General features: G+C 39.9%; 2 long non-coding RNA genes across 2 annotated transcripts in view; one reads left to right on the top strand and one right to left on the bottom strand.

Annotated features, from left to right (window-relative positions):
• Nucleotides 1-261: 261 nt before the first annotated feature.
• Nucleotides 262-18,395, bottom strand: LOC135302215 (uncharacterized). The gene is made up of 3 exons (XR_010363917.1): nucleotides 17,590-18,395; nucleotides 4,412-4,543; nucleotides 262-672 (listed from the first exon to the last, which is right to left on the bottom strand). It is a non-coding gene; the product is annotated as an uncharacterized LOC135302215 (long non-coding RNA).
• The window catches only part of LOC135302200 (uncharacterized), a 71,750-nt gene continuing 64,574 nt past the window's right edge, over nucleotides 18,196-25,371 (top strand). The window contains exon 1 of the long non-coding RNA XR_010363906.1: nucleotides 18,196-18,353. This is a non-coding gene — a long non-coding RNA (uncharacterized LOC135302200). The remainder of the gene's footprint in view (nucleotides 18,354-25,371) is intronic.

The following is a 25,371-nucleotide window of genomic DNA, read 5'->3' as shown; positions in this document are numbered from 1 at the left end:
TATTTTCTATTACCATTTCCCTTCAATTATTATATAAGTGAAACCAGATAGACTGCAAAATAAAATCCACTCCACTGACATATTTGCAGCCTTCATATACACATATTCTCCCACATTCTGGTAAATGTCTCAGTCCCTTCATATTCTTTCCCAACTTTAACATGACCTTTAGAGCTAACCATATCTCTGTAAGCCTTTTTTTTGTTTGTTTGGGTTTTTTTTTTTATTTTTGGGGTTTTTTTTCTTTTTGGGTGGGTTTTTGTGTTTGTTTGTTTCTTTGTTTTTGTGTTTGTTTCTTTGTTTGTTTTGTTGTTGTTGTTGTTGTTTTGCAGGCGAATAGATAAGTAACTGCATTATTGAAAACAATTTAAAATGTTCAATAGATAGTAACTACTACAAAAAAGAAGGAAAGAGTGGCTCCTGCATTGGAACTGGAAGGAGAGTCCATGTTAAAAGCATTTAGAGTTTAACAGCATATCTGTGGTTTGGTGATCAGCTCCTAACAATTTGTTTAATGAGGAGACAGAGAAAAAGTTTGGGCTGTACCCCTACATCAATGGTATTGCAGTTCTCCAGTGAAGTGAACCTTCCACATTCTCTCTTGTGTCCATGCAGTCTGTCCCAGGTGACACCAGCTCGTCTGGAAGACCTGGATGTCCCCCCCATTTATAGCTGTAAGAAAAGAAGAAACCAAGTGGATCCATGGGAATGGTTAAGTATCCCTCCCTAAAGAAAACAAGGCACTGACTAAAGAAACCATTCAGGAATGTGTATTTACACAACCCATTACCCATGGAAGTAGAGCTTATTCATGAGCTTAAAGATGGATTATTCTTTCTGAAGATTAATATCCCAAATCAGGGTCTCCTGAGTCATAGCTGGGATACTTGCTAAATGCAGTCACAAAAATTCATCAGTGCAGATGTGATCAAGACTCACCAAGTTGTTCAAGTGTACAAAAAAATATTTAGTTCTAAGCAAGTTAGGGTATTGTAACAGATGTGGCTATAAGCTGTATTGCAAAAAATAAAAGTTTCTGATACATGTGTTCTATTTCTTCATGTCTGAAATACCTTAGGAAATCTTAAAATAGATTGGGAAACCTGGGCCCCCATTTTATGGCCTACAAAGTATATGGATAAGAGAAGTTTGGGGTTTTTATTGCTCAGCAATGCCATTGTGTATTTATATATTTTATTAGTGAAAGAACAAGCTGAAAGGAAGTATATTTGTGACAAGAGGACTGTATTTTTTAATAGGTATATGTTTGATTTCCTTCATAAAATATTGTTCAGCCTTTTTGATATATATACTTACGCACTACACTTCTTTTGTGTTACTTCACTGCTTTGTCTGATGTATGACTTGATTTTTTCCCAGTACAAAACATTTTTAGTTGCACTAGATTTGTGATAGTGTTTAATGGAAGCACAGAAAACAGAATGGGTATATGTGTGGGGATAAAGTTAGCATGACCACAGGACTCTTGGTAGCCATAAAAAGAAGTTGAAGAAAGAAGATTGACCCATAAAGTATATAAGCAATGTAAGGACCTGTGCAATGGGGCTTTAAGCAACCTGGTCTAGTGGAAGGTGTCCCTGCTACAGGTGGGGAGGATTGGAATTAGGTTATCTTTAAGGTCTCTTCCAACCCAAACTGTTCTGTGATTCCACAATTCTATGAGTCTCTGGAGAGGAAAACTGAGTTTTGGGGAAGATATCTGGAAAGCACCAAGATGTTAAAGAATTGTAAATGGTTTTGGGTACATTTGGTGAGTTGAGGCCCACCTAGCTCATTGCACCCAGAAGGATGATGCAGAATACAGCTTTTTTACAGACTGTCTGAGGGAGAGAGCTGATGAGCTCACTGGAAAAAGCAGGAGTTGCAGCAGAAGAAACAGAACTGCCAGATAGCCTTTAGCCCCCCAGCATTTTGGTGAGTCATGCTGGAGAGAAGGTAATTGGTGGTAGCTGTGCTTTATTTAGTTTCTTTAGTTACTATGTGGAAACCACCACTTGTTTCTATTAAGAACATGTTGTTTAAGTGGGATTAAGAATTGAAAAGAAAGCCACAAGGGCTCCCAGCCAAACAGAATATATCCATCTACAGTTCAGCAATGATAAGCCAACACTAGAATTACTAGGCCAAGTTCCTCCACGGTGTAAATTAATATAAGTAAGCCCGAGACACTGGTGTTTGAAATGAGGCTGTATTTCCTCAAAATTTAATTGATACAAAAAAAGCTCCTTGTTGTGTGCTTGTAGAGGTTCAGTATTAGCATAAGAAATTAGGGAATTCTGTCTGGATGGACATAGCCTGCTGAAAATAAGGTTCATACAAAGAAGGAAAGCTACCAAAGAGGCTGTTTTTTTGTTGCCTAGAAGATGAGAACTTTTAGCAACTTTCATGTTTCTGAAAACATGCAGCTCTGCAGTGGGAGAAAAGGCAAGGAAGTATCCCCTACTCTCTTGTGCTACTGAGCTCATCAGGGGAGGGACTTGATTTTGAAGAAGCGTTACTTCTTTTTAAAATGAGGAAACAGCTGGAAGTCACTAGATGAAACTGCAATACAATAAATACCTACAGCACAAAAAGGTTTAACACAGAAAAATGTAGATATCTTTTTCTCTCTATTCTTCTTACAGTTGATGCCCAGGCCTAAATATTTAAATAGTTGCACTAGTTATTCAGTAACTTATTTTATATAGGCATTTGCTTTGCCTCATGTTGCCTCATCCAAAATTAGCTTTAGTTTCTTGCCCACTGATTTCCTAGTATCCTGGGAAATCATAACACACTCAAAAAATAGAGTGTTTTCTTTCTCAGCTGTAAACTGACGATTTTATCCTGAATTAATTAATTCTCTGAAAGCTTGAGAGCTGTGCAGTGGCTTGCCTAAAATTACATAAATGGTCCCAGACGTTGTCTGCAACTGTCTGATGTCCCTACCAATCAGAAGATGATTTATGTCTATAAAGTTCTGGATTGCTCTCAGTTTAAAGGAACTTCAAAGACCTCTGCAGTCTCTGGGGACAGAGTTGCATCCTTGTGACTTGATACACAAGCTAAAGAAAAATTGATATAGCATGGAAATATATTGTCAAAGACCTATCCATTATTTACTGTTGATCGATGCTGAAAGTTGAAGTTTAAAAGTTGAGGTCAACAGTTCTTTGTCTCAGATATTTAATGGAAAACAATCAGAAGACTTGGAGCTGGGAGGACAAGAGGTCCATTTGATGAAGCACCAATTGATCACTCTGTGACTTCTCCCTTTGGGAGTGGTTGTGTGACAGAAGTTTGATTCATTATCTGTCCTGTGCAGACGGGGTGTAGTGAACGCTTTGTTGTGTTCACCTTTATTTGATTGAGCACTGAGGACTACTAGGTCATATGGAAGGAAGGAACAGACAGGAGTGTAAACAATTGAGAAGATGCATGGGGTTGTGGCTACTCTCTCAGAGTAGCCTGAATAATATATATTATTATAAATAAATAAATATTCAGATGAGCCTGAATATTTAGCCCTAATTCTGATTACATGGGGTTTAATGCAATGTCATGAACAGAATAATCTCTGTGTGTCAAAGAGATGGCACCCTCTGTATTATGGGGAAGGCACTGGCAGGAAAAGCAACAGGTCACTTACCATCCTTTAAATGAGTACCAGCCTCCATAATAGCCTCATACACTAGGAATGCTAGTTTTGATGACCTACTTTCTATAATATACTTCCTCAAAAATAAAATGACTCTGCAAGGACAAGTGAAAGAAGAACTGGGCACAGAATGTCTAATGCTGTGACAAAAAAACCCCAAACAACCAGGGTCTGTGATTACACTGTGCTTGTAATGGAAGTCTTTGGAAAAAGTGTACAGAACTTAAGCTAGATCATGGAGAACCTCTACTAGCTGACAACAAGAATATCAGCACAGGGGTGCTGAGGCTATTTGGTAGTATCTGGAATGAGAGACGGGTATTGCAGAGCTAAGTGCAGCAGGGTAGCTGATGGATGCCTGAGAGCAACGCTGTTTTGCTCGAGGGCTTTCCTGCTGGGCACCACACACACTTGGTCTGCCAGCTGCTGCAGTAGTAGCAAGAGAGATTCAATGAAGCAGCAAAGCAAAAACCCGCCAAAAGGGCTGGAATAGTGTAATTTTCTGTTTCCCAGGCTCTTGATGGTATTTTAAATATAAAGGCTAATTAAATGGCTGAATTCTTAGGAAGGAAAGGAAACATCTAATGGCATTTTTAAAAATTGCTCTCTGCACAAAAAGGGCTATGTTCTTCATACACCTTTTTAGAAGAAATTTCAGCATCATCAGTAGGACTTTTGCAGTATTTGAAGGCACACTGTTGTATTTAAGGAGGGTCCATTTGAGGTGACACAATTCTCTTTCAGATAACTTACCTTAGAATATATGAATTGTGGCTGAAAATGTGGTATTTTAAACCATTTCCCACTCAATTTCTGTCTTCAATCCCACAAGGACATTGGTATAAAATGCATGGGATTCCAGGAGCTTTTTAGGCTTGTCTAGACCTGCACGAGAAATCATAAACAAAATGACACTTGTAATACTATAATACTGATACGCTTGTGCTTGCTAATTTTTGCAAAATTATACCTTTGAGGACAAGTGAAGTTAATCATATTTGGTTTAAGAGACAACAGAAATTCATGTCTGATATTGGAGATATTAATAATGTCTAATTAATATACCCATTAAAAGTTTGTAAGATTAATCTAGCAAGCAAATTGTAACCGAGTTTAAATTGAAATTTTTTTCTAAAATTGGTTTTACAGATTTTAGGAAAGGATTTTAAATAGAATGCATTTAATAAGAAATCCCTGGAAGTATTATTTGTATGAAGTAGCAGGCTGAGGGATTGGTAAGAGGATCCTAAATCTTTTTCTTTACCTTACCAGTCTGACTGCAATCCTTCAAGGATTTAATGAATAATCCTTACAATATATTGACTAAACGCTAAGATACATTAAATGTCTAGGTCCTGGATTGGTTCAGCTGAGCAGTTGCCCATGCTGTAGAAAGAGCTGCTGTTCTCTGACAGGAATTGCTCCTAGAAGGAATGCCAGATCCCCTAGAAGATCATGGGGGAGAGAGCAAGGATTGAAGGGGAGGAGAACAGGAAAGATCACCGAGATTGTGGCCAAGCTCGTCAATAAAAACCAGAGCCCAGTGGCATGGACTGGGTTGTGTGCACACTGTTTAGGGAGAGCTCCCTGCAATTACACAGCATTTTCTTCTCTCTCTTGGGCATCACAGGGACTCATGACATCATTGTTATTTTGGTGTGTAATTTTTTTCTACTCAAAGATTCTGGAAAAACTGGGAGGGCTTTGTTGTTTCCAGTTACTGAAATGTTTTGTAGCATGAAATTGAAGGTATTTGTTATACGTATGGATGTATTTTGTGGGCATGCTGGAGTGTTTCAGGGAGCAACATCCAAAGTGGTTAAAGACTTAAGATAACCTGTTCACAAAAATATATGGCAATTCAGACACTGAGATTTTTTGTATAGTGAAGAGTGAGTACATTTTACATCTAGAGATGGAAAAAAGGAGAAGCTGCTTAAGCCAGAAAGAAAGTCTGAGGATAGATGTTTGGTTTTTTTTCACATTTAGACATTTTCTTGTGGGTGAGGCAAAGACCTATGTATTGATAAAGCTGGGATTTTATGATTGTATCAATTTTTTTTACTGAATTACTCAAATTGTTTCTGTGAACATGAACTCCTGACTTATTTTTTAGCTCTAGCAATGGCAGAGCAGTTAGTTTTATCTCCTTGACAAAAGCAAGAAGTACAAATTAAAAGGCTTGTTTGCACATAAACACATGGCATGTACATAAAGACATGGCATGGGACTAATTTGCAAAATCTCAGGCATGGAGAAGAGATGGATTGCAAGATTTGCAGCTTGGCTAGATTGGCCTGTGGGCATACACAAAATTATGTGATTTACTTTGGTGGCTACAGCGCAAAAGCCTGCAGCCTCTAAAGTGTTCAGCTGCTTTTCCAAGGGAAAACTTATTTGTGCTTAAGTACCAGATTTGGTTTCTGTTGGGGATTTTTTGACAAATGTAAATTTTGTGTATGTAGTAATGTAGTAAAATTTAAGTTTTATTTCTGTGATGTGGTTATGGTTGCAGAGTGAGTCTGTCAGGAAACCTGAATCCCTTGCTGGGGTGTAATTAATGAGCTGTAACTTACTCCTCTCCAAGCCCACTGAAATCACAGGGATCTCTTTTTGTGTTAGACAATTGAGTGGCTTTTTGTGTTAGACAATTGAGCGGCTGAGGTGAATGACTCCAGTACCAATGTGATCCATATTGGGCCGCTCTAGGTGCACAGGGTGGATACACAAACTAGGGAAACAGAAGGATCTGGACAGACTGGGCCAATGAATAAAGGCCAGTAGGATGACATTCAACAAGGCCAAGTTCTCTGTGCTGCACCTGGGTCACAAGAGGCCCACAAATTGCCACAGGCTGGAAAGAGTGGCTGGAATGCTGACCAGCAGAAAAGGATCTGGGGATGCTGATTGGAAGTTACTGCACCTGAGCCAGCAGCGCCCAGGTGGATAAGAAGGCCAATGGCCCTGGCCTGTATCAGTGATAGTGTGGCCAACAGGACCAGGGAAGCGATCCTTTCCCTGTACTTGGCACTGGTGAGGCCACATCTCAAATCCTGTTTTGGGTCTTTGACTTGAAGAAGGACATTGAGGTGCTGGATGTTTCCAGAGAAGGGCAGTGGAGATGGGTAAGGGTCTGGAGCATAGGTCCTATGAGGAGCAGCTGAGGGAGCTGGAGATGTTTAGTCTGGAAAAAAGGAGGCTCAGGGGGACCTTATCATTCTCTACAATTGCCTGAAAGGAAGGTGTAGCCAGGTGGGGGTCAGACTCTTCTGCCTAGTGGCAGGTGGCAGGACAAGAGGGAATGGCCACAAGTTGTACCAGGAAAGGTTTAGATTTTAGAAAAAAATCTCTTCACCAGCAGGGTTGTCAAGCATTGGAACAGGCTGCCCAGGGAAGTAGTTGAGTGACCATCCCTGGAGCTATTTTAAAGATGTGTGGATGTGGCATTGAGGTATGTGTTTAATGTTGGACAGTGCTGGGTTAATGGCTGGGCTTGATGATTTTAAAGGTCTTTTCCAAGATAAACTTGCTATGCTTCTATGAATTTTGTGTTATACAATTGCAAGTAACTAAAACTTGTAGTTTTAGCAATTATTTCACCTTCTGCTGCACGTTAATAATTGAATGAAAAAGCTCATACAATAGGCACACTGAGTCTAACTAAAGGAGCTGAACATTTTTCATTGCAGTAATTTTATTTATCATTGCTTTGGAGACTGTCAGTGCAAGCCCACATTACAGAAGAAATAATGGTAACATGGCAGCTTTCAGGAGAAACAATTTCTTACCATGTAGCCTGGCTGCTTGAAATGGCCTTTATCATATGTTAAGGCAAGGTTAGAAACTTTTAATGGCATCTTGCCAAAATTACGACATTACAAAATTTCAGAAAATTATCAGTTTTTAGATGTACCAGAGGGTGAAATAAAATATGAGGAAATCCTATGAAGATACTCATATATTTAATAAGACAATTATATTAGCTAGGGGCTGCCAGGGTGTAACAGGCCTTTTTTAAAATGCAGCATGGCCCAGGTATTTGGGGAAGATTAGGAAGATTACCATGATTTCTAGCAACCTATTTTTTCTCTTCCTCAGGTCCCTACTATGTATTTTGTTTCAATCAGTGCACCATCCATGTTACATCTTCATAAAATTATATCAATTATGTAGGAATGAATTTATGAAATTCCAGATTTTCAGCTATTATGTTATACTGTACCAGTACTTGGGCCACAAAGGGATTCATGCTTATGGAAACAGTCCTTTTTATTTCCCATCCCCCCAGCTACACATTTCCAAACTTCCCTGAAAAACATGGAGTTTGTTTTGACCACATATAATTCTCCTCTAAAACTCTGTATATTTACATCACTATATTTATATCTGTTGTATTTTCTGTATTCATGAAGATACTACAAAACAGTTTTTTTAGAAATAGTTAAAACTCAAGAGGAATTAGAAAGGAAAATCCTTGCACGGAGCCATTCTTTGTGTAGTATAATTCTGTCATTTAAAAATATCAGCCAAATTTAACTTTAAAGTGACTGAAAACTGGAGTATATCCATGTATTTTGGAAATAATTTATTCACTAAATTTTAATTATCATTCATATCAATCTAAAGACTTCAGTATGAATTATCTGTAGAAAGTCCAAAAGCTGATGTGTTGGATCTGCTTTTCATTCCATTGTTTTAGTATAACTTATTTAATACCAATTTGAAGGTGAGCGATGTAAGGTAGAAAGTAGAGGGTGTTAGAGATTTTCAGAAGTTGTTTCATTTTTTTTAGCATCTCCCTCAGTGAATATAAAGCTCCCTGTGATCTATATTGTACCTGAACTTTGATTACATCAGGTTAAACTGGGTTTGCTTAATTAAAGAAGATGACAAAAATAAGTAACTATGTTCATCTTATGTAAAATCAAACCAAAGATTTTCTTATCATTTCAATGTATCTGACACTGGTCTAAGTGGAAGGAAAGACAATAATTTGCATATTTTAATCTGGGGGTTAGGGACCCCTGTCAGAGTAACAGCCTGGTGTGGGTCAGCCAGAAGAAATAGAGAGGAGAAAAATAATTAAAGAAGCAGTCCACTACAAAATGAAAATTGTCTCATTGTCACTAAAGGTTGTCTTCACACCCATCTGTAGGCAAGAGGTCAGCCAGGAAGTGAAGGAGGGTAGGGAGCAAATATATCTCACTAAGGACCAAAAGACAATTTTCTTCCCTTAGTAACAGGAGCAATTGTAATATATATTTATGAAGATCTCACATGGCATATCCCCGTTACAAAATACCAGGTGTCCTTTTACTAGCAGCACTGCAGGCAGCAAGTATATCTAAAGGTTGTCCTCAAAGACGAGCTGTGTACAGAGCATGAGGAGCACTGAATGAAATAACTAACTACAATTTATTGATTTTGAAGGCCAGGGGGCAGGAAAGGATTTTCAGCAAAATTAAGACTTCTCAGTAGAAACAGCTGCAGTGGTGGGGCTCATGTAAGCTCTTTGTCAGGAACAAGGGCAAGGCTGTAAGTTTTTCCTTTTTTGAGCTTACTAAGATGTCAAATGTAAAACAGTAATATGAACTTTTGTGCTTGGACCAGCTATAAATTCCATTGTCCCACAATATTGCTGAGGGGACGATAACCTTGTGAAAGACCTCCACATGAACTGTGGTTACTGTGCTTACATGCATATGTTTAAATCCTACTTAATATCACGTTTTCAGTTGAGTTTCGCATTAACCAGACCATGGCAACAGTAGGAGATGACATCAGGGCAGTGTTAATTTAAACTGGGTGGGTTTTAGGGAAAATTCTCATCCTGGCCCGACATCTTTCACAAGAAATGGGAAAGCTCCTGTTTTCTGCATTAATAGGCCATGGACACAGCCTCTGAATGTTGCAGGATCCTGCCTCTGTAAAATGAGTGATATGCCTCTCTTCAGGAGGGATTTGCCTCCCTTTTCGATTCCTCTGCTAGTCATGGGAGCTGAGTGTGTGTATTCACTAACAATGAGGTAGATCAAAAATTAGCAAATGTTTCATTGTGTGGTGGCCTCTTAATAATGAAGGCTTCTGAATTATTATAAAATGCACTATGTTTTCACTTTTTAGAGCCTCTGTTCATTTTGGTCCTCAGAAAAGAAAGACATTCTGATAATATTTTACAACAGATTAGTTTGAAAAGATGAAGTGAATCCTCAAAGTTTGTGTGATTAGGCAGTACTATCAGCAGGACAAGCAGTTTTAGCCTGCCTTTCCACATGAGCTAATGACACCACTCTACATCAGCATGGAAGACAGAAAGAGTAACTCCTGAATGAATTTGCAGAACTAGGAAAATCTTGGGGGAAAAAGGCATGATGGCTTCTAAGTCTATAGAAGAGGCAAATGAAAGTGTTGTTATTTTGGAAAATTCTTTTGGACATGTATTTGCAGAAAAACGTCTGGTGAAAAGAGAGCATTTCAGCTAAGCATCCAGTTTTCCTGTGAGATTTATTTCCTTTTGTGTATGAGATGTTTCTGAGAAGCAGAACTCTATTTGCCTCAGAAAAAGTGTATTGTTGTGGTAAAAGCAATGATAATGCATTCTGTGGCAGAATGAGACAAGTGAGATCAGAGTGACATTGTGTCAACCATGGCAGAAGTGCAGAGTATTGGGTCTGGCCCCAAATGTCAATGACTGAAATATGATTGATTACACATGAAGTTGGCAGCGTGTCTTTAACAGTTTGACCTATCTGTATGTATGAGCAGCTGACAACTTTTACTCTTCCTTTCCTTGCTTTGGAAAAGGGGAAAAATTTTATTCCCCCTGTGTTCACCCATACCCAGGTAATGAGTGAGATCAGAATTCAATGGCAAAGCAAGAACTGTAGTCCTGGTTTCTGAGAAACAGTGCCTTTAAATTTTGGGCCAGTCTTCCTCAGTGTGTGCATATGTGCCCTTTGGCAGCTTAGGAATAAAGCACTTTTGGTAGGATTCCTCTCTGGACAATGTGAACTGATCAAATTAGCTGGAAAGCAGGATCCTAGTCAGATGGAACAACAGTGTCATGAGAGTACACATAATGTGCTCTGCTTGCCACTTGCACTACCATAATTAGGATCAAAAAGATAATTGCATTGCTGATGCAGTTATCTTCCCTTACCTCCCTCCTCCAAAACCCCTGTTCCATTTTGTCACGCTACGAATAAATGCTGGGCTGGTCACAGGGCTGGCACTGGGACACTCAGCTCAGCCTAGGCAGGCTGCTCTGCTTCAGTTTTACTTGGTAGTGTGGCAACTGTTGCTCTCTTCTCTCTTGTTCATCAGCCTGTTGCAAAATGAGTTTGCATCATTTTCCATGTTGCACAGATTGTCCCTGGTAAGTGCTGTGGCAGATTATGTGCACCCATGAATCACCAAATGTCTCCTGTATGTGTCTAATATCTTCCTGTCTTGCTAAGCAGCACTGGTGTTTAGTTCCATTTCAGGACAAACTTGTACTAAGCCTGAACAGCTTACCAGTATGATGGCAAATGCCTTCATGATTGCAGTGCTTTTACATAGGCAAAGTTGCAGTACTGCCAAGACTTATTCAGACTTCCTCAGCACTCCCCTGAGTATAAATAGCTGTTAGCCAAAGCGTGCTTTTAATAGCATATCTTCTTATGAACATTTTTTTGGTACAGTTTTGTTTTGTTGATATGAAGTCAAGAAACCTTTGACCAACTGATCTTTGCCAGCAAAATATGTACTGTAATTCTGTCTTCATCTGCAGGAATCATAAAAGAAACAAAGCTTTTTACTGTATACTGTAAATGGCTTGTGTAGCTTTTAAAAACAGTGACAAGATACTGTATTCATAGAAGTGTTACTGTGGTGCACAAGCATACCTCTGTCTTTCTATACAGTTTCAAAATATATATTATAGACCTTTAATTTTTTTCATTGCTTTACCTCTGTTCTCCAAGAAAACACATACCAAACCTCACACTTCCAAAGAAGCAAACACAAATCCAGAGGATAACCTTCAAGTACCTTTACAGATCTTTGTCTTAGGCAAAGACTACAGGTTTTCAGTGATGGCAACCTTCACTGTAGAAGACGAGCTAAGCAAATGAGTGAAATCTACTTTAATCATAATGCTACAAATCTACTGGAAACACAGAGTGCTTACATTTACCCTAAGCTGCTAGGAGCAGCAGGCAACATTCTAAGACATTTATGCTTTATTTATTTACCAGCCAAATGTTTATATTGCACAACTTTCTTCAGCTAGCAATGTGGCTAGTGACGCTCAGCTTCAGAATATTTATGTCCAGTGAATGTGGCAATAGAGCATCTTCTGGCATTTCACCACTTCAGATGACGTATTTATAAATGGGACCGATGCGGTTCAAAGGGAATGTGTTACAATAGAGCAAGATCTAACATATGTTCTAAAATGGAAATTAAAAAAATGCCTGCATGCAGAGAGTAGCAAGGGATTTGCTGTTTATAGCAGAACATTGCTTCAGGGTTAAAATTTCCACATTATATGATGGCTACACTTTTTCTGGTAGGAATTCCTAGCACAGCTGCAAATTCCTGCCCACCTCCCCAGCTGTCACTGCCAGTACTGTTTGTGTCATTTAGCTAAAATGGCTACCTGACTCTTTTGTTTTCATACTATACTGTCACAATACCCCATCTATAAGGCCCCTCCCATGACAGGCTTTACAACAGGTATGCATACATCTGAGGTTTGCAGGATTTGATGTGAGTCTTGGAGTGGAAGACCAGAAGTCAGTACTGTGCATGGCTGAGAGGAGCTCATGCTACCCTGTGTGCACTGATAATCCAGGAGGTAAGGGAGGAAACCAATTTATGCAAAAGCCATGAACTGAAGGCTGGAGAGACTGGTTGGGTGATAACTGATGAAGTTCAAGCTCTTTCATTATCCTGGTTTTTATGTATTTCAATAACCAGAGCACTTCAGAAATTATCAGTGCATTGAGTAAACATACTATTCCAGATCAGCACATTCAGATGATACCTGAATACATTCAATATCACCTGAACTCAGGCTACAGAAAGCTAAACTACTGGGAAAAATCAAAAATTCTTTGTGACAGAATGGCTTTCATTAGAAAAGACCAGCTAGTCACAAACAAAACTGTACCTCTCTCTTTTCCCCAGTAACCCCTGAGTTTTAATGTAAGCCTTCACTGGAGGAATGCTTGGCTACAGAATAAAATTTTGGCCCAAACTAATGAGTCAGGGATGAAAAACCTTATGGTTGGTAGATTTTCTGCTTTCATGCCTCATGGACTGATCTCAAAACTGCTTATTAGCTGGTTCTGCTCTGACTCCACAATAAATGAGTGGGAGTTGTTTCTATAAGAGAGGGAATAAACAGGCTCTTGCATTGACATCCTAAATGGTACACAAACTCATGGCAGCATATGGCATTCCAATGCGAAGGAAAACGTGGGTTGAAAAAGGCGAGAACTCTCCTGGCAATGTACTTTATGGAAGCAAGTCTCTAGGAAAGCCATGAAACACCACTTAAATTTGTGGTAAAAACTGGATCTAAGAAGATGAAGTGGACAGAACTTTTATAGGGGCAAATGAAGGCAATAATCTCTCCATATGATTTTTTAAATTTCATTTCCTCTGTAGCACTCCGTAATGCTTCCCCTTGCATCTTCGTAGAAAATGAAGGAAGTGAATGGATTATGAGGTGAGGAAAATGAAGGATGTGGACTCTGAGGTAGAGTAAATATTGGTTAAATTGATGGGCTCAGTGTTTTGTGATCAGTGGCACAATCAGTTCAGCTAGAGCCCAGTCACTATACTGTATTGCAGAAATCAGTCCAGCAGCTAGTATTTCATATCTTCATTAATCACTTGCATGATGAGACACAGCATGCTCTCAGCAAGATTGCAGATGACAAAAGATGGAAGGAGTGGCTGATATGCCTGATGCCGTTGATAGGGACATAAGCAGGCTAGAGAAATGAGTGACTGGAACCTCCTGGAGTTCAAGAAAGGGAAATGTGCAGTCCTGCCCATGCACCACATCAGGCTGGGGCCAAACTATTATAAAATAACCTGGCAAAAAAGGTCCTGGAGGTTTTGGAAGGCACCAAGTTGGCATCACTTGGCAATGGGCTCCTGAAGCAAAGAAAGCCAACAGTGTCTTGGAGTGCATTGGGAAGAGCACTGTCGGCACATCAAGTGAGGTGACCCCCTCCCTCTAGTGTGTCCTGATGAGATGTGACTGGAGTGCTGGGTCCAGATCTGGTGTCTCTTGTGCAAGGGTCCAGCAAAATCCCACAAAGATGCTTAAAGGTTTGGAGCATCTGACATAGGAGGAGAGGCTGAGACAACTGGGACTGTTCAGCCCAGAGGTGGGAAGGCTCTGGGAGATCTTTGTGTGTAAACACCTGACAGGGATGAATTTTCATAGTGATGCACAGTGACAGGGAAAGGGGCAATTGGCATAAACTGATGCTAGGACTAGACAGTCTCCAGAGGTCCCTTCTCACCTCAGCCACTCTGTCATTCTGTGCCGAAACTCTTCACTTGACATTGCCAGATATTAATTTCCCAACTGTAGTTAGGAGATAAGTGAGGGACTGTGGCAGAGACAGTTTTTGAGAAGACAAGAAATCTTGTCATTCATAGAAATCATTTGCACATACTCTTCTTTTATTAGGTACCCGTTCCCTTCCTATCCTGCATTCATGTGTGCATGTGTGCACAACCCTTCCCTCTTCCCCTTACACAGAGAAATGCACAGTTGAAGAGACGTGAGTGTGTGTGAGAGTGTGAGTGCGTGCGCATATGTGTGTGAGTGAGTGTGTGTGTGTGTGTGTGTGTGTGTATGTGAGAAAGTGTGGTCTAAGTATACGTCCAGATTTTGGCTTTTAGCTTTTCTTTACTGAAAATAAAATAAATGGAGAGGCTGGTGTTTTTTTTTTCCCCTCTCATCTCCAATTCAATGGCACTCTACACTGTTGGCAGTTTAATCTGACAGTGGAGCAGACAATAGTTGTAAGGAGAAATAGAATTACATTTTGCTCCTTTTTAGTTTAGGCAAATTTTCAAAATTAGGCGTTAAAATGCAAAAACACTGTAAGAATGAATTAAAATGCAGAAATTGCCACTCACAGGAAGCCTGCACAATTCTAATTCTAAACATCATTAAAAAAAAAAATAACATTCTGTGTCTAACGATCTTTTTTTCTGAGAGGGGGGTGGAATGCTTAATTTGAATTACAAAAAAGCCTTGATAACCCCCCACACATCAATTTACCTGTGAACAAAAAGATTCACACAGAGAAAATGGGACTTGGGACTATTTGATAAATTACTGCAGACTGCTTGAATATTCCATTAGCAAAATAATAGCTCGTTATGGAACCCAGAAGAATGTGGTATAATTATGATAGTACCATCCCCCCCACACACTATGGGGTAAGAGGAATGCAAATGTTAGAAATGATAGCTACTTAACCACAGTTTGGAGATAGGCCTGAAAACAAATCGAAGGGTTATATGATCTCAGGCATTCATAAGGATTTCTCCAATGTCAATGCCCTAAATTGTTGAATACATTCCAGCTAGCTGAAGGTCATATTATTAATAGTCATCTTTATTGTGGTGGAGTACAAGAGCCAGTGAAGAAGGAGGAGGCCCTTTTGCAGACGAGATGTAAACAAAGAGCAATTGAGAGCCTCTGCCCCAAAGTTCTTACAAACTAGAGCTAAACAAACGAGGCAAAACAAAGGGCTGCTGCAGTGACACAAAATAGCATTTTAGTCTCACATCTGGTTTTGTTTGTTTGGGCTTGGGGGGTCACTTTGGATGTAAATGGAATGGGAAAGCAAGCAGAGTGAGAGACCACACCAGGGGAGTGGGGTGAGGGGGTAATATGGGGCGAACAAAAATCATTGCAGGTTTAGAAATTTTTCCAAGTCCTAATTGCTTCTGCACTTGTGGCAATGGCCACAGCTCCTGGCACATGTATATAAACATGGTGTGCTGCTATTGCCCTGTGCCCAGCGTGCAGGATGCTTGGCATATGGTGCAAAGAATGAAAGGGGGTCTCTGTCTCATTTACTCAGTGTGACCTGGCTGCTTTCAGCTTAGTAGTTTGAGCTCCTCCAGCCGGCAAGCTCCATGCAGTGCCCTCACCCCTGTGCTCTGTTGTGATGCAGATATAGCCCCACCTCCGTGGGCACTTATATGTGGATGTGAATGCAAGTTAGAAGAAATAAAAGGTCTGCTTTTTAAGATCAGGTGCCTTAGAATTCAAAGAAATTATTATAAAAATTGGCCAAAGTGAGCTGGTATTGGCTTCATTTGCACAGGAACTTCTTTCAGTGGTTATGCAGGACCTGTGTCCAGCCATAGGCTGAAATCTCTGTTAAGCCTTTACTTCTTACTGTATTCTGCTATTAACAGTCAGAGTCTACAAAGTCTATTCTCTCTTCAGAGTAAGTAGCTGATCGATCAGCATTTCATAGAAAACACATGAAAATAAATGTTATAACATTTTCTAAAAAGTCCTTGAAATGTTAGAATCTGAAAAGGTGTTGAAGAACATGTGTTCAATTGATCAAAATGATGTTTTTTGGAAAGCACTTTCAGCTATCTAAGTAGCTAACGATGTTAATCCTGGACTTTAAGGGTGGGAGGGAGAAGAGAGAAAGCTGTTTGCAAGCACTTTAACTCCCAGCCTGTGAAATAAAAAGGCAGCTTTTTATTTCACAGCAATCCCACACCAGCCTTCTGGCTTTAGATACTAGTCCAATGCAAACATTGGGATGGCCATCATCTGATGGCTGGCTCAAGTTTCAGTTGAGTAGAGAGTTTTAGGATTTGGGTCTTAGGCAACTTGAAAGAACAAATCTTGGCACTATCATAACCAGCCACTAATGGAGCAGCATCAAAGGTGTCTCATGGTGAATTATTGATTCTTTCTCAGGAGCACAGGTACAGCCATATAAGCTACACCAGGATGAAGACTTGAATGTTCATTATCTGCCAAAGAATTGTTTAATTTCATTCTTTTCTATAGGCTTTCAAGCAGGTAGAAGAGTTAGAAAAATCGTGTGAGGATATTTTGTTGACTGCAAGGTTTCTACAAATCTCTGTAGGCCTCCCAGTTGCTAATTTATGAAAATTTTTCCTGAACGCTTTTCCAAAAGTATTAAGTGTCAGCATTTATATATGATATACAGCCTAGGAATATGCTGTGTGTTTGTGAGAACATGTTGAAGAATAAATAGAAATGTCCAATGTGATGTGTTTATAAATATGTAACAAATGCTCTTCTCTTGATCTCTGGTAAAAAAAAACCCAAGTCATATTTCTTCAAGGTTGCAAGAATTTAGTTTCATCTGTGACGTGCCAGAATGTTAAATGTGACATTCAATAAACCACCTAGGAAAAGCTAAACAGTGCTAATCAAGCCATTTAATCTTTTGGAGTTAAGAGCTGCAGTAGGAGAATAAAAGGTATAATTAATAACTCCAGCTGGGAAAGTAAGGCAGAGTAAAAACAGGAGCTAAGACAAACATCTGGTCTTTGTTTTATGAAACATTTACCATGAAATCAAAACTTTTTTCCACCCTTGTGAAATGTGTAAAATTTCCTGAGTTGCAAGCCTCAACACTGGAAAAGTTTTCACCTGCATATAAAAATGAGCTTTTCACGTGTACCTGAAGCTGCAAATAAATGCATGTATGTGTGTGAATGTAAGTGTGTGCCTGCCTTTCAGCCCCTATGAGTTTGGTCTAAGGTAAACTCACAAATGCTGTAAGATTTTTAAATTCTTACCAGGTTGTCCCCTTTTTTTTTCCTCCTTTTTTTTTTTTTTTTTTTTAATTCTTAGTACATCTGCCTTCATGAAAAATTAAAGTTTAATATGCAACAAGAGGTTTATCTACCTTGTTTAGTTGCCTTGTGTTTAGCTGCTTTTCCTGCCTAATTTGTCCAGATGGTAGCATGGTGACTTCTGAGTACTTTGCTCTGTCTTGGGTATGCCCTTCACAGAACTTAAAAAATAAGATTATATTCACCATTTTTGTAGATGAGGATATGTTGTAGGGCCAAAATGAAATATCTTGTCAAAGGTCACAGTGGAAATCTTAGTTGAGAGAAGGATGAAACAGGCTTTAGGATTCTGGCACAAGATTTATGAGTCATTAAAGCCCTAATGAAGGACTATAAGGTGAGTTACACAGTCTTACAGCTGGAACAGGCTGAGCTGACACTGATGCAGTTGCCACTGGTTACTGGCATAGTTTGAGCAGTCAGGATTTGGCCAGTGGTGTGAGCTCCCATCCGAACAACCTATGCACTGGGTTATCCGTCCCTTTCCTCACTGTTACCATTTGAAATTTACTCATTAAATAGCTCAGTGGTATAAAGTTCTACCCATCATTAGTATTTCTAATATTTGTAGCTCTCACCACTGAAATCTTTTCTGGTAGTGTAATAGAGAGACATAATTCTGTGTCCACCCCAGTTTACCAGTGTTGTGGTTCGACCAGGAAGTGAGCTTCTAGGAAAGTTGTGGTCAAACCAATCAGTGGCCAGATTTGAAATTGGCATCTGGTGTGGCCACTGGGGACCTGGATACGCCTCTGAGAACACACAGGGGTTAAAAGCAGAGGATTCCCAGAGGGACTTTCTCTTTTGAGTCCAGTTGGTGAATCCATGTAACCTCCTCCCCTGGCCAGCTGCGTCTGGGTGGGGCAAGGGGAGGCCATGCGGCCTGTGGGGAGGGAGGCCGGAGCCCTGCAAGGAGCAGGGGTGGAGGAGACCTGGGATGTTTGGGCAGCCCCCGGGAGAGAGTGATAGAGACTGTGCTGGCTTGAACTTTGATATCTTGTGCTGACACCATGGCCAGGAGAAGAAGGGGGGGTGGGGGGGGGGCAAGGTGCCCAGCCGCCGGCAGACCTCGGCTGAGGTTTTTAACCCCGTTGGTGCTGAAACAATGGAAGCTGTAAAAACCACTAATCCTCTTCAGCTGAGAATTGAGAGGGGGCGGAGGATGGGCAGATGAGAAGAAGGCTTGAGTGAGTGAAGAAATGCCAGCAGTTGAGAAGCGCCCTAGATAGAAGGGATGGAAGGGATGGTTTGGAGTGGCCTTTTGGCTGGACTTTTCTCTTACATGGCTACGGGACGGAACCAAATCTTCCTGTAATGTAGAGACTGCACCTTGGGGAGGCGGTTGGCCAGGAGCCAGGAGTGGCAAAGCCATTGTGAGAAGAAGTAGAGGGAACAGAGACTGATGGGGAGGGTGTGGTGGAGCCCTCTGCCTTCAGCGGAGAAGGATCTCTGTTCATGAGGCCCCTGGGCCCCAGGGAGTGAAATATGGGGGGGACAGGTGTCCCAAATGGTGAGAGGCTGCCACTTCTTGGAACTGGGCAAGGCATTCTTAAAAGGACCTAAGAAGTAGTTGGGATCCATGGACAGTGGTGAGAGCACTGGAAGGAAGATGGTCACCACGGCAAATTCTCTCCGGGCGGCTGCCGCGTGTGACATGGAAGCACAAGAGGTTCCAACTGTGTTTCCTGGGGAGGCCCATGGTGCAAGAGGGAGACTCCTCTCTCCTAATGCATGGTGCAAGAGGGAGACTCCTCTCTCTCCTAATGAACTGGGGGGAAGTTGTGTGAAAGATGATATTAGACTGAGAATTGAGTGTTAGAGGGATGGGGAGAAGAGGAGTGTTTTGAAGGTGTTCCATTGTGGATTGTTGTGTGTGGTTTTTTTTGGACTGAATGATCTCAAAGGCCTTTTCCAACCTAAATGGTTCTATGATTCTATGAAAAGCACAATGAATTGATCGGAGAAATCAGAAAAACTCAGTGGCAGCTAGGTTTTTCAATTTTTTGTGCTTCTCAAGTTTATTTAATATTATAAGAGGGTAAAACAAAAAGCATCAACAACTTTTTTTAAATTTCAAGTTCTTAAAACAATTAATTGGGGCTTTCATGGCTCATTAAATGATATTTTTTAAAACCCTTACAAATAAAAATATCACTTTTCTAGGTTTCTTGTTTATTTGGTTTTGTTTGTTTTAATGAAGAAATTGCCAAAAGAAGTTAATTTCAAGAGAAAAGAAAGAAAATTGTCATTCTGTATCAGTTGGGTTGGAACATTTTGGCTTTATCTGAAGCTTTGAAAATACCATTTTCCTTTTGACAGGATCTTTCCCAAATACAGAATATGCCTTTTTAAATGACCCTACTCTGGAAAGGATGAGAGTTGGGGGTTGGTGGAATATGGCCATTATCATGCACTGGTCAGATAACTCTGATCCCATGTCACTGTCATGTCCATTTACCATAGACAAACAGACTGAGTGAAGTCCTGCAGGCTGATAGGAAAGGTTATTATGAAATTCCCCCCCAAAACATAATACAGGCTTCCACATCTCTTCAGAACTCTTTTGAAGAATTCATCCCCTTCTTTCCTTGCTCCCTTGGAATTCAAATCCAGCTTCACAGTCACACTTTCCCACGAAGTCTCCCAAGGTCTTCCCTTTTCCACTCAAGTAAAAGATTTGATGGTGTCCCAGAAGTGAGTTTTTCCCTCCTTTGGGGCTACATAGTTGCATTTTCCTTACACTAATGAGAAGCCTAACGTTTTCTGTGTACCTTTTTTTGCAGTCGTCCTTGGGTTGCTTGACTATATTGTTATTATACCAGTCTCAGGCTTTATGAAACAGTCCAAATATAATTTCTGCAGATATCCATGATCTGGGGAAAAAAAAGTATCTTCCCCAATTTGGCAGATATCACAAAACTGGTGTTACCAGGCAATTAATGAATGACAGTATTCCACAAAGAGTTTTGCTTACAATAAAAATCATTCAGGAGACCAAGTCAGACAGAAGGTGAGCCATTACCAAGTCGTAAGTCCTTCACTCATCAATAATTGTACATCTTCCAATGTCACAGAAGAAGAAAGGCAGAATGTGCCTGGATGCTGAAAGTCTCAACTTAGTTTTTTGCAAGTTTTTGATTGGGCCCAAATATTTAGCTTCAGCTGGATTTGTCTGTGTGATTCTTTTAAGTTCACAAAGTTATTCCTACTCTTAATGAAATAGGATGATTTGCTTTGTTTGTCGCAGCTCCTAGCAAACACCCAGAAAACATGTACAGCCTCTGTTGATGGGAAGACCGATACAAATGGTTATATAGAAAAATAAACAGTTATTTTAGCTTTTGAGAATGATTTGTGATGAACTAAGAGCAGATTCACTTGGGAAGATTGGTGAAACCTGTTCTTCTCTTGACTCAGACGTGGAGTTTGTTGATCTGAGCAGAACTGTGTACCTCCAGGTTTCACTTGGATTGGCATAGACTGAAATACTGCAGGGAAGGTGAACCTCTCTATCCTTACTGCCAGGATATACTACTTCTTTTTCCCCCTCTCCTCATCTATTCAAAGTGATCCATCTTCTTCTTTGAGGGGTGTGAACAAGAGCATTTTTTTTTGGCTGAGGTGCACCCTCTAGAAACCAATCTGCAAATGCACCCTTGTACATCATATGTTGGACTTTACACTGAACAGAGGTCTCAGGCTCTGAAACTGGATCCTGCTCAAATCAAACTAAACCTAAAGACATATTCCATGACCACACACAGCCTCCTTCCATCACTAATGGGAGTTCAGTCAACAAGAAGAGAAAGTTATCGAGACAAAACTCCCTGAAATGTGTATATTGATGGTTCTCATCACTGGCTGTTCTGCGATCTCTAATTAGCCTCCATTACATCCCAATACAGATATTGTAGACATGGCTGAGAAAGAAGCACCCTACAAGCACTGACAATATCAAGATTACCAGTTTCATTAGCAGGTTTGGGAAACTTCTAATTTCCCCTGTGATTGCTGGGAATTCTCATAATTTTCAGTTATAAAATTCATGGGATACCAGCTTCCTTCAAGAGCTGCAAGTTTCAGGGTGTTTTCATTTATGGAAAATTGTTTTACTTTTGATGCCTTTCAAATAAAAACTAGATCATGAAAGAAGAGGTGCCTTTATTTCCCCTGTGTTCTAGCCATACTGTTTTTTGGACAAGCTATCTGATTATTAGTTTGGGACCTGCAGCCTGAGGTAGAGCCATTTTTCTCCTCTCTCATAGGTAAAGAGAGCCCATATATTGTGAACAGCATAGTAGGGAAATGCTGCTTTTTTACCTTGGGGTACATGAGCTTTTTTAATTTTGCAATTTGCCTTAAATTGAGAATCTTCAAAGGGAAAGGACAACGTGTTTTACTTTGAGTCTTGATAGAACATGTAGCACTGATGGAGCTGAAAAATTTTGTCACCAGTAGAAAAGCTTTTTCATACTTAATGTTTGAAGAACAGATAAGAAAACTCCTCTGTTTTTCCACAATAATTCTTGAGTGTGACATGTTGAGCAAGTCTTACAAGGACAAGACTTTCCTCAGCCTAGGATATATCAGTTAAGTTCAACTGAGGTACAGCCTCTTAAGCTGGAAGGTTGTCTCTTTTCTGTGTCTATTAAATCCTCAGCTTTTATGTTGCCAACACAGATGCTGATTAGTTTTAATCATGATGAGACAGGCCCCCATTTCTTTATAGACACTTCACTGAGTGGGTCACTGATCCTTTTCTAAGACTGCAAAAGATCCAGAGCGGCTGAATGCTTTAGCTCTTACCAATCCCAGGTCATCAACGGAACGTTTTTATTGGCAGAGGGAGTCCTCATTTCTTCCATGCATGTTTTCCTATTTTATTCATTGAATCTTCTCTCAATAGGGGAGTGGTAGTTAAATATTGGGATGTAAAAAAAAAAAAATAATTACAAAAATAACCTTCCTGATACTTAGAGACCTCTGTCTGAAAGTAATTGAAGGAAATACTCAGGATGCCCCTGTTATCCCTGTCTTGTCTCTATGGACTTGTGAGGATGGTGCATCAACTTTTTAGTGACCCTTGATTTCTCTGGGATGTCAGTGCCCCATGTAATTTCAAGGGAAGAGAAATGCATTATGCTAATTTTCCTTCTAGGCAAAAAGTCCTCTATTCTACCTAACTGCTAATTCTTTAAAACTGTGCTTACTTTGTGCTTTCTTCTAGGGCGTGTGCCAGTAGTCATGACTCACAATAACTCCACTAGAAGTGATATTGGATATTCAGGTTATAACTATCAGTCCCTCTTGAGTTATGGGTCAAAGGAAACACAGAAAAAAAAAATTTGCACTTTTTTGGGGAACAGTGAGGGGAGAGACTTTTTGAAGTGCTTGGATCCTGTCAGAGCTTTGCAAGGACTGGAATGGATTGAACTCCTGCCAGGCTGCAAGAGATCTCTCAAGAGCTGCCTCCCTTCCCATCTATCTTGGACTCATGATGAGTGAGGTGAACCACCTGCTCTGCACACTTGCCTCGTTATGCCACAGTCTGAGGTGCAAAGTCCCGCTGCAGAGTTTCGAAGAAACCTAGATTCCTTTAATCTCCTTGTCAGAGCAAAGTAGCTCCTGTAAAACAACATGCCATGTAGTCCCCTAGCCTGACTCCAAGGCATTTGACTCCCAGACCTCTCAGAGAGAACTGTGTTCTGCATCAGACACAGTTTTGAGAATACTCTGTTTCTCTTACAATGGCAGCATTTTTATGGCAGGAGTTTTTCATATCTCCCAGCAAGGAGAATGATAAAACATTCATTCAGTGGTGGGCTGTTCTTTTTGTACGTACTGTTCATTTGTGCAAAGTACAAAGTGACTTTCTCTTCCAGCTTTATGGAATCACACCCCTTTCATGTATGGCATATGAGTTTTCCTGAATATTTGCACCATATCTGGGCTTTTATGTTGATGCCTTGAGAGGCTACCTAGAACAGAGGCTCAACAGTGTTAAAGGAATAAAGCGGGTATTTATTAAAAGGCCTTCAAAGGGTACAACTTGGGCAGTACCAGAGCCAGGACAAGGCTACACCCAAGATGGACAACAGACCACAAGTTTTCACACTTTTATAAGTTTTGGTCTATTTACATATTGGAGTCAATTGTCCAGTTACAACTTCAGGTTATGAAGTCCCATCCTCCCATGTTCTCCTCAATTCGCTGTTTACAGATTTTGGCCCTGAAGCTGCAATACTGTTTTTCGTTTTCAGGCTAGAAAAGGATTGTTTTGCCTAAATAAACTTTGAAGAGAACTTGCTAACACTTTATGTGAAGTTCAGAGTTATAGACTAATGCAGCACAGAATCTGGAAAATGTGAAAGCAAAAACTTATGTCATCTATGTCATCAATGTCATCCAGAAAATAGTATAAATTCCAATTACATTTGGGAGGAAAAGCCATAGAAAATATTGGTCATTTCCAGCATCACTTATTGAAGACAGAGGTAAAAATGGAATTAGGCTGGGATCTCTCCCTTAAGCTGAAAGAGAGATGATAACTGTGTGGTAAATCCTTTGTCATTGGAGACAAGTCCCGGTCCAAAGCTCGCTATAGCTGGAGAAATAGTCTTTAGCTGCCATTTTGTGTTTCATGCCCTTTTGGGCAGTACCTGCTCCTTGCTGTCATCTCCCTGTGAGTAAATAATGATGTAACAAAAAAGGTATTTCTTAGCAGAATTTTCTCTCTCCAGATGAATATGCAGTTATGTAGCTGGCATCAGGAAAGGGCATCACCAGCAGGAGAGAGTAGGACAGAGACTGCTTCAGCTGGAAGTAGATCTGGATAGCCATGGCTCCACCAGCTTCAGCAGTCTTTGAACTTCCCTCTTAGTGGTTTCTCTCAAGTCAGGTATTATGTCTAGATACTAAATAACTGATAGTGTAATTTGCTTTAATTATGTGTAATTGGTGTCTCTCCCAATAAGGATTTAAAGAAATTTTTATTTAAAGAAATTTAAAGAAATTTTTATTTCCTAAGACTATTGATTAGGGAGCACAGTGAGTGTAGATTGTAATTTGCTGTGGCTGTTATCTGAGAGTGGTGGTTTAGGCTGTTTTGTTTTGCTTGGACAGTCTGTTTTCTAAGTGTGTTTTTTTAATTGTTTAGGTACACAAAGCTGTGATTTTCAGTGTGGCTCATTCTCTGGATATTCTCTAGGATTCATAGGTAGCTTCAGAAGGCTTTTTTTCTGTATATACTGGATATAAGACAAGGAACAACAACATCTGTTATATGTTCACAAGGAGTAGATTCTATATTTGAAACTTCTGACCAGAGAGAGACTATTGAGCAGCAGAAGTTTCAGAATATTTTAATCCCTCACCTTAAAAGTTCACAGAGGTTCTTTGGTTTAAATCTTCAGTGTTTCATTGAATTATTGTTGTCTATTTTTATTTGATGACAGTTCATTAAGGAGCAGAACCAAAACTATAGATTTTCAAAAAACTAAGATAATTACTTTCCCAGTTATTGTTATGTTTAAAAATGACCCCAATACTTAAAAAAAAAAAAAAGAAAAAAAGAAGAAAAAAGACTATGTCAACAATGACAACCTTGAGATGCCAGCTCTGTTATAAAATAATCTTTTTGAAAGCTTTGATTTTGTTATGGATCATGTTGCACTGTCTGACTAAGGTGTGCACTGAGGCAGAAGTTTGACAATTTCTCTGGTGGATGAATGAAAGGGAATTAGAACGTTATTTTTAACCTCACCTCAGTTTTTCATAACAGCAGTTCCTTTGACTGAAATGTACCTGTATTATGTTGCTGTGCATAGATGCAGCCT

Source organism: Passer domesticus, chromosome 1 (assembly GCF_036417665.1).
Source record: "Passer domesticus isolate bPasDom1 chromosome 1, bPasDom1.hap1, whole genome shotgun sequence".
Taxonomy (NCBI): Eukaryota; Metazoa; Chordata; class Aves; order Passeriformes; family Passeridae; genus Passer; species Passer domesticus.
Note: the sequence above shows the minus strand (reverse complement) of the source record. Positions and strands in the feature narration are given on the sequence as shown.